At 42.4% G+C, this 15,923-nt stretch overlaps 1 protein-coding gene across 2 annotated transcripts in view; it reads right to left on the minus strand.

Annotated features, from left to right (window-relative positions):
* Window positions 1-15,432, minus strand: part of fam222ba (family with sequence similarity 222 member Ba) — a 57,290-nt gene extending 41,858 nt beyond the window's left edge. The window contains exon 1 of one of the 2 annotated variants that reach the window (XM_041196917.1): window positions 15,318-15,432. The gene's annotated coding sequence lies outside the window, so the exon portion shown is untranslated. Of the gene's footprint in view, window positions 1-14,862; window positions 15,038-15,317 lie in introns of those variants that run through there. The other variant, XM_041196918.1, reaches the window with a different exon arrangement.
* Between the last annotated feature and the right edge of the window lie 491 nt (window positions 15,433-15,923).

Here is a 15,923-nt window from a genome sequence, read left to right on the forward strand (position 1 = left end):
TCCCAAAGCACTTTTAAAAAAAGTACTGAATTAGCTGTAAGAAATGCTCTAACTTATTGTTGAAGAGAATCTTGGCAGCTTCCACAAACAGTAATGTGATGACAACCAGATAATCTGCTCATTTTGAGCTGAGTTAATCGTTACATATTGTCCCAAGGATAACATCCCTGCTCTTCTTTGAAATCGTGCCACTGGATCTTTTACATCCAAATGAGTGGGCAGACAAGGCCACATATCACCAAAAACACAGCAGCACTTCCTCAGCTTTGCAAGTGTCAGCCTAGATTATGAGCTCTGGCCTCTGCAACAGGGCCTTCTGACTCGAGAGCTGAAAGTGCTACCCACTGAGCCACAGTTTGTTGTAGCGCCATTGTCACAAGGACTTCAGTGATTCAAGAGAAAAGTCCTTCAGAGGACACCTAGGAATGGGACAATAGAGACGACCATGTCAGGGTCACGTATATATTAGAGTGAAATAAAATCTCATTCTAGTCTGGACACTTCCGGTCTGTTCTTTGGAGGAGAGAGAAAAAAAGCAGGGAAAGGAGAGATAGTTGTTGGTTACAGTGCTTGTCCTTTCTCCTCTTCTGCCTGAAACTCCATCTGCAGCAGACCTCGAACTTCTGCCTGAGCCAAATGGTCACAACTGAGGTCTATTTAACAGTCTACTGGGGGGAGGCAATGGCATAGTGGTATTATTGCTAGATGATTAACCCAGAGACCCAGGGTAATGCCCTGGGGATCCGGTTTCAAATCCTGCCACGGCAGATGGTGGAATGTGAATTCAATTAAAAAAAATCTGGAATTATATTTTTGTAAAATCCCATCTGGCTCACTAATGTCCTTTAGGGAAGGGAATCTGCCATCCTTACCCAGTCTGGTCTACATGTGACTCCAGACCCACAGCAATGTGGTTGACTCTTTAAATGCCCTCGGAAATGGCCTAGCAAGCCACTCAGTTGTATCAAACTGCTACAAAGTCTCAAAAAAGAAAGGAATGGAATCTGACGGACCACCCAGCATCAACCGGAAACGACAATGTCAACCTCAGCCCTGTCGACCCTGCAAAGTCCTCCTTACTAACATCTGGGGGCTAGTCAAGCAACAGCCTGACATAGTCATCCTCACGGAATCATACCTTGCAGATACCACCAGACACCACCATGTCCCAAACACCACCACCACCACCACCATTATTCCTGGGTAGGCAGGGCCGGCAGGACAGACCCAGCAGAGGTGGCGGCACAAATGGTATACAGTCGGGAGGGAGTTGCCCTGGGAGTCCTCAACAACGACCCCATGAAGTCCCATGTCATCAGGACAAACGTGGGCAAGGGAACCTTCTGACTACCATGTATCACCCTCCCCCCACTGATGAATCAGTGCTCTTTCATGTTGAACGCCACTTGGAGGAAGCACTGAGGGTGGCAAGGGCACAGAATGTACTCTGGGTGGGGGACTTCAATGTCCATCACCAAGAGTGGCTCGGTAGCACCACTACTGACCGAACCCTAAATGACATAGCTGCTAGGCTGGAACTGTGGCAGGTGGTGAGAGAACCAACAAGAGGGAAAAACATTATTGACCTCATCCTCACCAACCTGCCTGCTGCGGATGCATCTGTCCATGACAGTATCGGTAGGAGTGACCACCACACTTGTTGTGCAGATGAAGTCCCGCATGGACATTGAGGATACCCTTCATTGTGTTTTGTGGCACTACCACCATGTTAAACAGGATTTCGAACAGAACAACTCAACACTGAGCATCCATGAGGCGCTGTGGGTCAGCAGCAGAATTGTACTCGAACACAATTTGTAACCTCATGGCCTGGCATATCCCCCACTCTACCATTATCAAGCCAGGGGATCAATACTGGTTCAATGAAGAGTGCAGGAGGCCATGCCAGGAGCAGCACCAGGCATACCTAAAAATGAGGTGTCAACCTGGTGAAGCTATAACACAGGACTATGTGCATGCCAAACAGCATAAGTAGCAATAGACAGGGCTAAGCGATCCCACAGCCAACAGATCAGGTCTAAACTCTGCAATCCTGCCATTTCCAGTCGTGAATGGTGGTAGACAATTAAACAACTCATTGGAGGCAGCGGCTCCACAAATACCTCCATCCTCAATGGTGGAGGAGCGCAGCACATCAGCACAAAAGATAAGGCCATAGCATTCACAACAATCTTCAGCCAGAAGTGCTGAATGGAAGATCCACCTCCAGAGGTCTCCAGCATCACAGATGCCAGTCATCAACCAGTTCGATTCACTTCACGTGATATCAAGAAACAGCTGCAGGCACTGGATACTGCAAAGGCTATGGGCCCTGACAATATTCCGGCAATAGTACTGAAAACTTGTGCTCCAGAACTTGCAGTGCCCCTAGCCAAGCTGTTCCAATACAGTTACAACTGGCATCAACCCAACTAGGTGGAAAATTTTCTAGGTACGTCCTGTACAGAAAAAGCAGGACACAGCCAACTCGGCCAATTACCGTCCCATTAGTCTACTCTCCCTCATCAATTAAGTAATGGAAGGGGTCATCAACAGTGCGAGAGTGACTGCTCTTGACATCAAGGCAGCATTTGACAGAGTGTGCCACCAAGGAGCCCTAGCAAAATTGGAATCAATGGCAATCAGGGGGAAAATTCTCTGCTGGTTTGAGTCATATCTAGCACAAAGGGAGACAGTTATGGTCGTTGGAGGTCAGTTATCTCAGCTCCAGGGCATCACTGCAAGAATTCCTCAGGGTATTGTCCTTGGCCCAACCATCTTCAGCTGCTTCATCAATGACCTTCCTTCCATTATAAAAGGTCAGAAGTGGGGGTGTTCCCTGATGATTGCACAATGTTCAGCACCATTCCATCTACAAGGCACAAGCCAGGAGTGTAATGAAATACTCCCTGCTTGCCTGGATGAGTGCAGCACCTACAACACAAGATGTTTGACACTGTCCAGGACAAAACACCCTGGTTGAGTGGCACCACATTCAGAAACATTCACTCCCTCCACCACTGACACACAGAAGCAGCAGTGTATACCATCTGCAATATGCACTGCAGGAATTCACCAAGGCTCTTGGTACAGCACCTTCCAAACCCATGACCACTACCATCTAGAATGACAAGGGCAGCAGATAGATGAGAACACCACCACTTAGAAGTTCCCCTCCAAGTCACACACTATCCTGACTTGGAAATATATCACCATTCCTTCACTGTTGCTGGGTCAAATCCTGGAACTCCCTCCCTAACAGCACTGTGGGTGTACCTACACTACATGGACTGCAGCGGTTCAAGGCAGCAGCTCACCACCACCTTCTCAAAGGAAACTAGGGATGGGCAATAAATGCTGAACCAGCCAGCAAAGCCCACATCCCATGAATGAATAGAAAAAAAGGATGAAGTAGTTTTTCCTCATTTTGTTAGGAGGAAGAATGATGGGTTGGCTTGAAGATCTCAAATCTACACTATTTCATCTAACTTAAACTATGCATTCTACATTTAATTACAATGAACCTTATATAGCCCAGGCTAAACATTTTCTTTGCAGCCTTATCCATTTTGAAAATCATTGTATTACAAAAGACTACCTTCCTTATATCTAGTTTAAGAAAAAAGGGCTTCAACCTCACTGACAATGACCTTCCTATCATCTACGTTTGAACAAAGCCTGCTGGACTGGTATATTTTCTACTCACCTGCCATGCTAACAGCATTCACTTCAAACTTGAAAGATCAAGTGTACCTCATGGAGCTGACCCATTTTTCAGAGGATTACGAAATTTGTTAAACATCCTGCAGCACCCAAAATGTAATACTTTTAACACATCACTTTGGTTTCAAATTCTGAAATGAAAATACGTGTGCAACATGCCAAAGAACAAAGCTCACTGTCATAACAATGCAGCAAAGGAAACAAAATAAGCTTAATAACTTTGGAATCAGGCCAACATGAACTCTGGGAGATTAGAGTACAGATGGGAATCAACTGGCGTATGCAACATTTTAAAAGCTGAACTGTCACACAGCTGGTGACCCATCTTCAATAATGTAAATGGTACATTGCAATTCAACCAGCAAAATTACTTTCAATACTGTTGCAAGTTTGAGATTGCCCAATATTACAGCCAGCACAAGTAGAATGAGAGACTTGGGGTGCAAGGGGGCCAATTTCAAAATGGTAGACTGAAAAATCATAGCAGTTAACAAACGTGCTAATTTCAAAAGATATTTAGTACTCAAAAAGGTTAATCTGCTCAGTTTCAATTCAATGATGTGTAGAAGTAATGAGAAATGGGTATAGCTGTAACTTGAGAGCAAATTCGTCTCCTACATGCGATGCATTTCTGTACTGGGTGCTTCGAATAGCAGCAGAGCGCAAGTGGCTTAGGACTGGATTGATGAACTGCCGCTCTAGTGAATAGTTGAGATAAAGTTTACTAAAACCAAATCGAATTGAAATTTGGATATCATATTAGACAATATAAAATAATGGCAACAACTCTAAAGGAGCAGAGACACATGGTGGGTTTGAATTGGTCATTGGGGGGTGGCAGGACAGATTGAAAGCACAGTTAATGAAGCATCCAGTATCCCAGACTTTACTGATCGGGGCATGGAGCATAGGAATAGAGAGGCTGTGTTGAATTTGCATGTGTCACTGGCTCGACTTTAGCTGGAGCGTTACAGCCAGTTCTGGGAGCCACACTTTGCGGGGTGGGGGAATGCAAGGGCATTGGAGCGGGTGCGGAAGAGATTCACAAGAGTGGTTCCAGCCAGTGTAGGGTTGGATTGGAGAAGTGGTTGGGGTTCAGGTGCACTGCCTGGGAGTGTGGAGGAGGCAGGATTTAATTGAGTCATTCAAAACAGAATTAGACTGTTTTCTGAAGAGGAGGATTGCGCACCGTTACCCTTACAGGGAGAAGGCAGCAGATTGGCACTAACTAAGCTGAACTTTCAGAGAGGCGGTGCAGACATGATGGGCCGAGTGTCTTCCTGCTGGGCCATAACAATGCTGGGATTCTGTTCATAAAATTCAAATTTGGATATCATTAATACAACTGAAAATTCAAAATATAATCTCTTCATCAAGCTTTGGTCTTTTGTAGAGGGAGAATGGGGGTAAAAATAGCCATGGACAAGTATGCTATGCAGCCTTAAGCTGTAGGTTAAGATAAATTAATGCAGGAATTTGTACAAACGTACCAATCTAACACTTGGTATTATAAAGAATCCTCAGCATTAATCAGTGTCTTGTAGAATTTGTGGGTTTTCATTTCTGAAGTTTGATTTGAGCAGGCAGCTATTATCCTCTTGGTGCTCGGACCTCAAGTTACAATTTGAAATCATTACTTAAATCTGCAATATCTGATGATAAAGTTGGTGGTTTAGATTTCACTAATTTTGGAAGAGGTTTTTATTTGGAAAGAGAGAGAATGTCTGACACCAGCACATAGGAAACTTGTTGAGTCACTTGGTCCATTATTGGGAAGCCTCAATTTGTTCTGCACACAGCTAGTGTTGTCTAATCAAGATTGCGTTTCAACCAAATTTGGGTCATATTGATTTATAGGTACTGCTGATATCCTGTTTAGATTTGACTGATATTATGCAGCAAACATTATACAGTCAGACCTCATCAGAAATAGGGACTGAGGGTCACATGTTTATTGATATACACAGGGGCTCAATGTAAACACAGCCAACAGGACAAGATCGGTACACCTACCTTTTCCTTCCTACCCAAGGGCTTGACTTGTACAAGACCAACAGCTTTCCTTTGGAAGATGGGCGAGGGGAGGTTCCAACATAAAATGCCAGGGGCAGGACCAAACTGTTTTGTAACAGCACGTAACGGTTTCAGATAATGGGAGCACATTGATTAAAACATTTTTTTTGAGCAGTCACCTTGCAACCACTACAGTGGACCACATGCACTAACTTCTAAAATGCCATGGGAGATACTATAAATAACTAATTGAATACTCTTGCTATCAATTCTTAACTAAACTGATGTGTAGCATTCCAATGGATGGTGACAAGGCAGCAGGGAGGATTGAATAAAGAAAGGAGAACAGAAGCCTTTAATTAAGTCCCTCTAAATATTGCCTCTTGCTGATGGATCATAAATCACTTGGGCAATGGACACAAAAAAGGTGCTGCACATACAAACTATACTGCCAGATCTACAACATGGTGGTCAACCGGCTGCCATGAGGGAAAAGATGAAAAGAAAAATTCACTGCCACAAATAATCTTTTAGTTGTGACATTAGTCCCACTCCCTATTGTTGGGTTGCCTTCATCTGGTGGCCTGAGAAGTGCTTACATATATAGATAGCTATAGAGTTCAGCCTCAGATCATCACCCATAGAATCTACAATTATCACTGAGCCTCTCAAACCTTAACTGCTGCATTCCCAGGCTGTTCAAATTTTCAGGTCACAGCAAAATAAAAAACTTGCCTGAAGAAATACATTAGTTGCCATTTCAAAAGTCTATGAAGAGATTTATAGTCTTCTGCCTCACTCGAGTTAAACACAGCCTTGCTTTTGCAGCAAATTTTGATTGAGTGTGTGAAAATAGTATTTGACATTGTTTTGCTCAGAAATAAAGCTGCTACATACATCCGGGATTTCGATTTCTCCTGCATATTGTGCTCTAAGGCTGTACAAGTTGCCAGCGTTCCTGCAGTTTTGCTCCTGACATTCATTATGCTATCACACCGGCGCCATCACATGCCAATTTTTCCAATTTAACTGACGGGTCATTCACTCAAATGAGAAGTCATCCAATTTTCCCCATTTGCTTTGCTCCCACCTCTTTTCCAACCCCTCCCTCAAAACGAGAAATAAAATTTGCACAAATTGACATGACATCGGGGAGACCTGGTTGGTTTTGAACTCATCAGTAAACAAGTGGAGGGGGCCAAAAACTAAAACATATGCGCATCCTGAACCATCCATCAGATTAATGGTCTTGTCATCAATAGAGGTGCTGTGGGCATGATACAGCACTATACATACATCATCCCATCATTTGCATTCCATTCTGCAGAGGATGGATGACATTCCACTAACGTACAGAAATGTACTTTTCAAATCAGTTCAGTACCTGGGGAACAGACAAGCACTGGTTCATTGAGCTGGAGCTCATGCTACTTTGCATGATGAATTTAAAATCAGGAAGACATCCCAGGGTGAAAGTGATGGAATATTCCACTACTTTGGATATATTTATCAGGTGTTATATTACATTTCACCTGCGTTCTCAATTAATATATAGATGAAAACCAGGCCTCCAACAATTAGCCCCATTTGCCATGGATGTTATCAGAAATAGTGACTTTGAAATGTTCATCAGTTATTCAAAGCTTGAGGGGATAAGGTTCAATATAACTCACTGGGAACAACGCGTTCAAATCAAGTGAACAGCTCCTGGGGTTATGTTCTTCTACATCTCCTTATGGTATATCTATTTCCCCACACCATCCTCCTTCACAAATGCCACATTCTTAATTAAGTTCCATAACATTCTCAATACTCAAATCCGTCTAGATTAAAGTGGTTATTGGCTATCCCAGGCGAAATGGTCATATGCAGTACATTGTTGTTATATTTGTGTTTGGGCAGGGGGGTGCGGGGTGGTAGACATCTGACTTGGAGGCATTTATAATCCCACAGATAGTAACTTTGCACCATTGGCTCTTAAGCCAAGCACACGCACCTAATGTCTGAACCTGCAGTTCCTCTGGTGTGGAGCTAGATTACTATTGTAGCACATCATTAGGGTAAAACTAGCCTGTTTTGCAACAATTTAAACCCAGGTCCTGTTCTCAGTGAATTCGGCTTCACAATTCACACTACAATCTATACTCCTTGGTTATGCCTCTAGAGAGCAAATAACAGAAATAAAAGGCGAAAGGTGTGTTCACCAGCACTGGGTGATTTAATCACAAGGTCCCATTCAGGAAAAAAACCACCATGCATTCAAAACAGCACCAGCGCATGACCTAATTTCAGATAAGCCAGGTTTATAGACATCAATTTGGAACAGAGTAACCTACTTCACGTAGTGAGTGGGTAAGCCATATTTTAGGCCAAGTTGGACCTGCCTGCCATTATAAATCACAAAAAAATACTGTCAACTTAATACAGGTGTAAACCTGCAGAAAAATGTGGAGTGGAATATAGAATTAAACTAATACTAAAGCAACAAATTTCAGGCCAACAGTAGAGATTGTATACAAAGTTGTATTATTTTCCATGACTGAAAAATTAAAACCACAAATCACTAGTTTAACCTTGTTTTTATGGAGAAGCTATTTTATTTTTCCTGTGAGCATTACTAGTGAGAAGTTAGAGGTGAGTTCCTGAATCAACTGTACACAGCAAAACAGAATTCTATTGCATGTGTTTCCATAATGGAGACCAAACAACAAAATCTCCAAAGGCTTAGCTTGGTGGCAACAGCAAATTGTTAAAGGTCTGGTAGGCTGTTTCAAAATCAGCTTCAGGTTAATTACCCAATGGAGGGATGCCAACGATCCTTTGTGGACAATGGCTAATTACTTACCTTATCCAGCAAGGATAAACTCATGACCTACTTTTTCAAAAATGTGTAAACCTGATGTTCAACACTAAGTCACCAGAAAATAATAGAATTATACAGCACAGGACATCATTCAGCCCCATCATGCCTGTGTTGGCTCTTGAAAGAGCTATTCAAATTGTCCCACTCTTTTTTTTCCTTTAAGTATTTATCCAATTTCATTTTTAAACTTACTATGGAATCTGTTTCCACCACCCTTTCAGGTAGTGCATTTCAGACCATAACTTGCTACACGAAAAGAAACTGGCTTGAATGGCCGATAATGTCCTTTTAGACATCCACTGCCTATGCCAATGGGCCATTTAAATCAGCTTGTGGGCAGGTGCTTATTAGGGATAGTTGCAATTACCACAACTACCTATTACACTCACTTTTCGCAAGATCTTTCATTTTGGCGAGGAAAATACCGATTGGAACGCTCACAGAACAATCACACAATATTTTTAAAATGTTGAAAACACATTTGACAGAATCAGAAAAGTGAAAATATGGTTTGTGTTTCTGATGAGTCCTTCAAAATGATGTCATTTCAGAATTACAACTTTCCTTTTAACCCCCAACTCCCTGTATGTCTGTTCAGTCAAAAATTGGGTTTCAGTAACTGCCATTACAGAGTCAGGAATTATGGCATCCTATAATGGTTTTCCATTAATTTCTTCAAAAACTTGAATAGCTGTTTATGGAATGAGATCAAGCTAGACCCTGGGGACTTTACTCCATGAAGTGCAATGTATTTATTTTAGTTTGCCATTTGTTTTGCATAATTACAACTACAGTTTGTGCTAGCAGTTAATTATAGGTAATTAAACATTAGCCTGGATTTGCACCAAGTTGTCAGTGGCAACCAACCTGCCCTTGCTTGTAAAACGCAACAGAAATTCTTAATATTGCAGCACATCTAACAAAGGCAAGCTGTGTTAATACCAGCTCTCCACCCATTTTCCTGTACTGCTATTCACAGCAGCATCTAGGGTTCTACAGATATTTGAGGCCCTTTCTTACGAATCTGCACTCTGCTTAACCCTAGTGCAGTTTGGGTAGGACAAGTGATTTGGCATCCTAAAAATCATGCCAATTACAACATGCAGTAGGATTTTGCTGCCCAAATACTGCAACCTGCAGATGAAGTACCAATTTTGACTAATCTCTGGAATCTCCCTGCTCCTTTAAGACTCACCTTAAAAACCAACCTATTTGTCCAAGCTCTTGGGCACCCAACCTAATATCAACTTATGTAGTCAAGTATCAAATTTTGTTTTATAACGCTCCTGTGAAGCATCTCGGGACAGTTTACTACGTTAAAGATGCTATTTTAAATACAAGATACTGTTGGCAATAAATCACTTGCTAATTCTATAAACCTAAAGCTCTCAGGTGTTTATGTACTTGCAAAAAGGACTTTTCCAAAGATGTATACAGATCTGCATTTAAACAAAGGAGCATTAAGCCTGCTAAAAGCAGATGATCTGATGCCATGACCACTGAACAACACACCCACACACAGTTAGGGTAATCCCAAGGGCAGCCAGGGATCTCTGGTAACAAGGTGTTGATCCTTTCCATGTACTTAGATGGTCCTCATAGGCAAGCCATTCTAGAATGGGTTCTTTGAGGTGGGGTAGATGGAATGTGCAGTTGGGCACAGCCAAATTAAATCCTACATACAAGTACACAAATTCCAGCAAGGATCAGGAGATCATGATTAAAGAGTGGGCAGAGCTACCATTTTGGAATTAGGACCTGGAACTGCAAAGATCTTTCAGCAGACAGCTGGTATAGTGCTACACTGTTTGGTGGTGGGTGGCGGGGGGGGGGGGTGGGTGTGTGTGTGTGTGTGTGCGCACGCAGTGGAGGGGGTTATAGTTTTTTTGAACCACAATTTTATTAAGTTACACAAAAAACAAATGAAACTTGTTGCTGGAAGATGCCACCAGTAGCCAATACAGCAAATTATTTCAAATAAGGTACAATAAATGTTCTCAAACACTGAAAGGTCGCAGTACATTGACTGCTGAATCAAAATGAGCAATGGTTGTACAATTTGTACAAACATTGTTTAAATAAGCATTTCTTAGACATTTTCTACTCCAAAAAAAAATTGCACGAATTTAATAATTTTAGATCTGGGGGCCTGCAGAGGGATGAGTTGGAAGGCTGCAGACACTAATCTACCCAGATGTGCAGCCCAACCCCCTCCCCCATTCCAGTGCCAGGACATTGATATGAAGATATGCTCCTTCATCCCTTTCACTTCCCTTCAACTTCGAGCAATTCACAGATGACACTTTTTTTCTGAATGCATTGGTCTCTCTCTGAATACCCTAGGCTCGTGCCCCACATTTTGAACAGTGACAAATTAAGCCCAATGCTCCTGACTTCAACTCTCAGCATATTTGAAAAGGTATGGGAACCCAGTTATGATTTCTACATTTTAATCTGAAACATTGGTTAATTATTAACAACTACATAATCCAAGTATAGAATGTCTGGTGTACTAAATCACTTTTTATGCACTCTCAGGATGCAAGGCTCCTGACCCAAGCAGAAAAAATTCCACTGTGAGAAAGATTTATTTGCAATATGGAGTGTTTTAATAGGTTTTCAGGAGGATTAAACAGGCTAAAGCAGAGAGTGCAAGTTTATTTCCACCCCCCACCACTGCTTAGGTGGAAGTTTCAAATAACTTGAAAATTGACTTTTATATAAGCCAAGCAATCAATCAAGACCACCTTCATTTCTCAGATTGTGGTATAGTGGTTAAAAATCAGTTTGTAGTTGAGCAGGAGGCCCCTGCAGCTGCTCTAATGTTATATTAAATGTCAGAAACATGTCCATATTCATGACTAAACTCTGGTCGGACAACGTGGAAAGCGACAAATTAAGTGAAGGAAATAAAGGCTTCTCTCATGACTCAGTGGTATTTGAAAAAGATTCATGTGAATGATACCAAAATAGAGATTAAACTAGCAAGAAAGATTGAATAACTTGGGGTTCTTCTCTGGAAAAGCAAAGGCTAAGGGGGCGACCAAATGGAGGTCTTTAAAATTATGAGGCACACCAAAGTCAGGGGGAGGAATGAGAGATAAATGGAGGAGGGGGTCATGTGAAGCATGTCCATTAGGCTGAACGTTCCATTTCTCTTCTGCCTGGTGTCATAGTGGTTTCAATGCCTTTGAGCTAGGGAAGCAGACAGGGAATAACAGTGCTGCAGTGCCTGATTGCTATCCAATGACCCCTGCTCAAGCAAGTGTTGAGTGGACAGGATCATAATTGGCTTCATTTCCTTCCCCACACCACCGACCTCCCCCAAATCCCCAGCTCAAACTGCCCAATAGTACAATGACAAAACAATAACTTGGTCAGATCAGAAGCCAAGATATGCATAGTTGAGGGCTAGACACTAACTCAATTAGGCAATACCCAAATGCTACAATGGGAGTTAGTAACCTAGAAGGAAGAGATCAAATAGGCTGAGAGGTTGGGACATTGCACTAAGCAATAATCAATAGCTGAGCACCTTCTAAATAAGATACAAGGGAAGAAATAGAAAGGAGAATGCTTTCAATCAGTAATGCGTAAACAGGGCCTGAATTAGGGTTTGAGTTGCAACATCTCAAAACTGGCATTTATCTAGATTCAACTTGATAACAGGTCCAGGGAGGGCACAGTAACAAAACTCAAATCATAAATACTAGCCTCAAACTCACTTTTAAATTAGTTAGATCAACCTCCTGGCTAGGATGCCAGATTAAGCACCTTTCTATCAAGAAGAATCTTAATAAGTGACAACTTTCCCAAGGGATGGCTTAGGATATGCATTACGGTTGACATAGAATTTGTAAAGGCCAAGTACGGGGAAAAAAAAAAGTTGGATCAGTGCCAGACCAGCAAGACATTATAGTGCATTATTCCAAATTCAGCATTCCCCTTCCTCACCATTCTGAGGCAAGGCAAATGGGAGAGAAGGAAGTCAAGTCAATATGACCAATCCTCCTTTTAAAGAAGGTGGAGTTAGTTTTTGAAAGTAGCATATAACCAATAGGCTCAGAATGGTTTGCTGCCCAGGCATTCCCAACTTCAGGCCCCAAGTGTCAAACCTGTAAACTAGTTATAAACGGTGGCTTCCAATTCCAGGCGGAATCACAAAATTCTGGCATCCTATCAGTAGTAACTTTAATTCACAAGAGGCAGCAGGATGTGACCACTGTATAATCAAATCTCAATATAATGATGATGCGTTGGCAAACTAAGTACATCTTGTCACATCATCCTCTTCCTTGAGGCATTGCTGAGAATAGCTGGGAGAATTAGTAAATTGTCAACAGCCATTATCTTTTTTGCACTGAAATTCTGGGAGATGACTGGTGTGTTCAAAATTTACAGCTCACTTTGCTCCATTACCTTTCCAGGAACTGGAAATGCTGCTGCAGCAACATTAGACTTTTAACTAGTAAGCGATACAACATAGTTGGCATAGGTTTTTCCAACCTATGCCTGGAAAACCATCAGCCTCCGGCATAGATCAAAATTTTCAAGCACTTCTGTTTATTCAGTTTATTTTAAAAGCCCAACCCCAAATAAACACCCCTTCAGTGATGTAATGAAAGTTTGAAGCTAAACAGGTGTTTTGGGAATAAATTATACCCTATCATACAAAGAAGAAAATATAGATGTACAACATTAAATGAGTTTAAAAACCCAAAACCAATGTTTAAATATCAGGGTTCTTTTTTTGAAAAAAGACAGCCACATGGGAACAATCAGAAAACATTTACGTAAATCTGACTCCCTAGAAAATTACTGTCCTCTCGCTTTAATTATCCCAATTAGTTAAATGTGCAAGCAGTTAGAAAAAGTAGTTTTAGTGCAAGAATTTTTTTTTCCAAACGTCAACATAATTATAGGACAAGTCAACCAAAACACTTAGACCGTCCATTGAAAAACCATATTACAGTTTAAATTTTAAGTACATAGTTTGGACATCTGAAGGTCTCGCAATTGCCGTATAGAAAGGCTTAAATGTGAACAAGTTGCCTGCGTTACCCGGCGTCACAAAGTGTAAACGACATCTTGAGGATTAAACTGATCGAGATGTAATTTGCCTAGCAACCGACTCATTAAAATCAAGGTTCAGAAACAGGCCAGCAATCCATTCTCTTATCTCTCCTGCAAGAGATAACACAGTCTCCATCTGCTCACAATGAGCAGCTTCTTCAGGAACTTCATGCTCATATTAATGATTCCACGCCCGCCCAAAAAAAGAAAAATAACCCCAGCTCTTTAATTCGCCCCACATAGTCTCATTTCCTTGTGTTTTACTCTCCTTGAGAATGCGCAGCTGAAAAAAAAGGGGGGACCACACAGTGGAAGTGCAATAACGTCGCACGACCAATATTAATTGTTATTCTCTGGGGATACAGTGGGTGGTGAAGAGGGGAGGTGGGGGGATATCTAATGACAACTGCTGCCGTCCTGCGCAAATGATTAGTCACGCTGGATTCCCGGCTAATCAATTCAAGATAAACTGGTTTTAAAAACAGTACGAGAAGGGGAAATGCCTTTGTAACAATGGCGTACTGTAAAGATTGCAGATTGCCTCGACTGATTAAACCGTGCATCAGCCACAAGGTTATGCCACCGCCTAACACCACAATCCCTCATGATCCGAGATGAAAAGGGGCTGGCAATTCAAATCAAGCAGCGATTTCCAACCACCACCACCCCCCACCCCCGCCAACTCCCCCACTCTTTCTCTGCCTGTCCTCCCTCTCCCCACATTAATCTTCATGTGACACGGGCAGACGGCTCTGGTTTAATGAAGATTTGCAGAACGGACAACAGCCCTCCCCTTGAAATACTGCATTTTAAATAGCATTCTTTGAAGCTGCCCTTGTATATGAATGTATTAAAGAAAAGGCTTGACATCTGAGAGAAAAAAATTCACACACACACACAAAGCCAGACTGACGCCTTAGAGACTACATGTTAAAATGAATTTAGTCTCTCATTGCTTTTATAAAAAAAAGCTCAAAAAGTTTATTTTTTTTAAAGTTAACTTTAGCACTTCTTGGGCAATTTTCGGCATGATAAAAAATAAAAATGACATAGTAGCGAGTTTGCCATTGGCACCAATCTCACCGCAAGGAGTTACAAACACCAAAAAATAAATAAATTCTGGGTATGAACTCGAGAGAAAATTTCAGACATTTAGGAAAGTTAAATAGACACAACTGGTGGATTCTTACTCTTAAATATTCTCTGCCAAGGCTGCAACCTCCAGACGACAAGGCCGGCGGCGTTTGCTTTGCATCATTTACGGCATTATTTTAAAACAAAATCCCCTCCGATCATAAAAATTAATTCGGAGACACTTTTGTGAGAGAAAAAGCAGAAAAAAAACCCACTGAGCTCCCGAGCCCAACTCCCTGCCGGAAATAAAGAAGCAGCTGGCGTGATCGACAGAAGCACCTGACCAATGGGAGGTCCGGTCCTACATCAACGCCCCGCCTATTGAGGGCGAAACGGACCAATAAGGCACCTGGTAGGAGGCGAGACTTCCGCTAGTAGGTTTGGTTGCCCGGGCGCCCGCCCCTCTTTTGTTAAGTGTCCGACGCCACCTCAATAATTAAACTAAAATCTGATAGCCTCCGGGAGGCGGCGGAAAAAATCGGCCACCAAGCAACGCCAGACGGACACTTACTTTCTGTGGAGCTGACAGGACTGCATAGTTAAACTGTGGGTAAGGTCATGAATTCGTTCGTTTCTTCGGCCCGCGCCGCTCGCTCGCAACCGCTGCTACTGCGGCAAAAAACGCCAGACGCAGCGACGGGCGGCGCATACGCATGCGCGCTACTAGCGACTGCCGGTAAATACGCATGCGCGCTCGATACGATTGGTGATCAATACGCATGTGCAGCAGCACTTGCGCCGCATACGCATGCGCGATCGCGGTAACTGGCCCGACCCACTTGCTCCACACGATTCCTCATCTTCACAGATTTCACAATATATTTCGGGTCGTCTTAAATTAACTTCTCAGCCTTATCTTTCACTTCACGTTTTAATTTCAATTATATCCTTGCTACTCAAGAGAAACCAATGAGTTGGAGTGTGGCGCCCCTATCGGTTAGCATCATAGAGTTATACAGCACAGAAACAGGCCTTTTGGCCCATCGTGTCTGTTCCGGCCAGCAAACACTTAGCTATTCTAATCCTATTTTCCAGCCCTTAGCCCTTGGTCCTGTGTGCTCTGGTGTTTCCAGTGCTAATCTAAATATTTCTTAAATATTGAGTGTTCCTGTCTCTA

Source organism: Carcharodon carcharias, chromosome 10 (genome assembly GCF_017639515.1).
Source record: "Carcharodon carcharias isolate sCarCar2 chromosome 10, sCarCar2.pri, whole genome shotgun sequence".
Lineage (NCBI taxonomy): Eukaryota > Metazoa > Chordata > Chondrichthyes > Lamniformes > Lamnidae > Carcharodon > Carcharodon carcharias.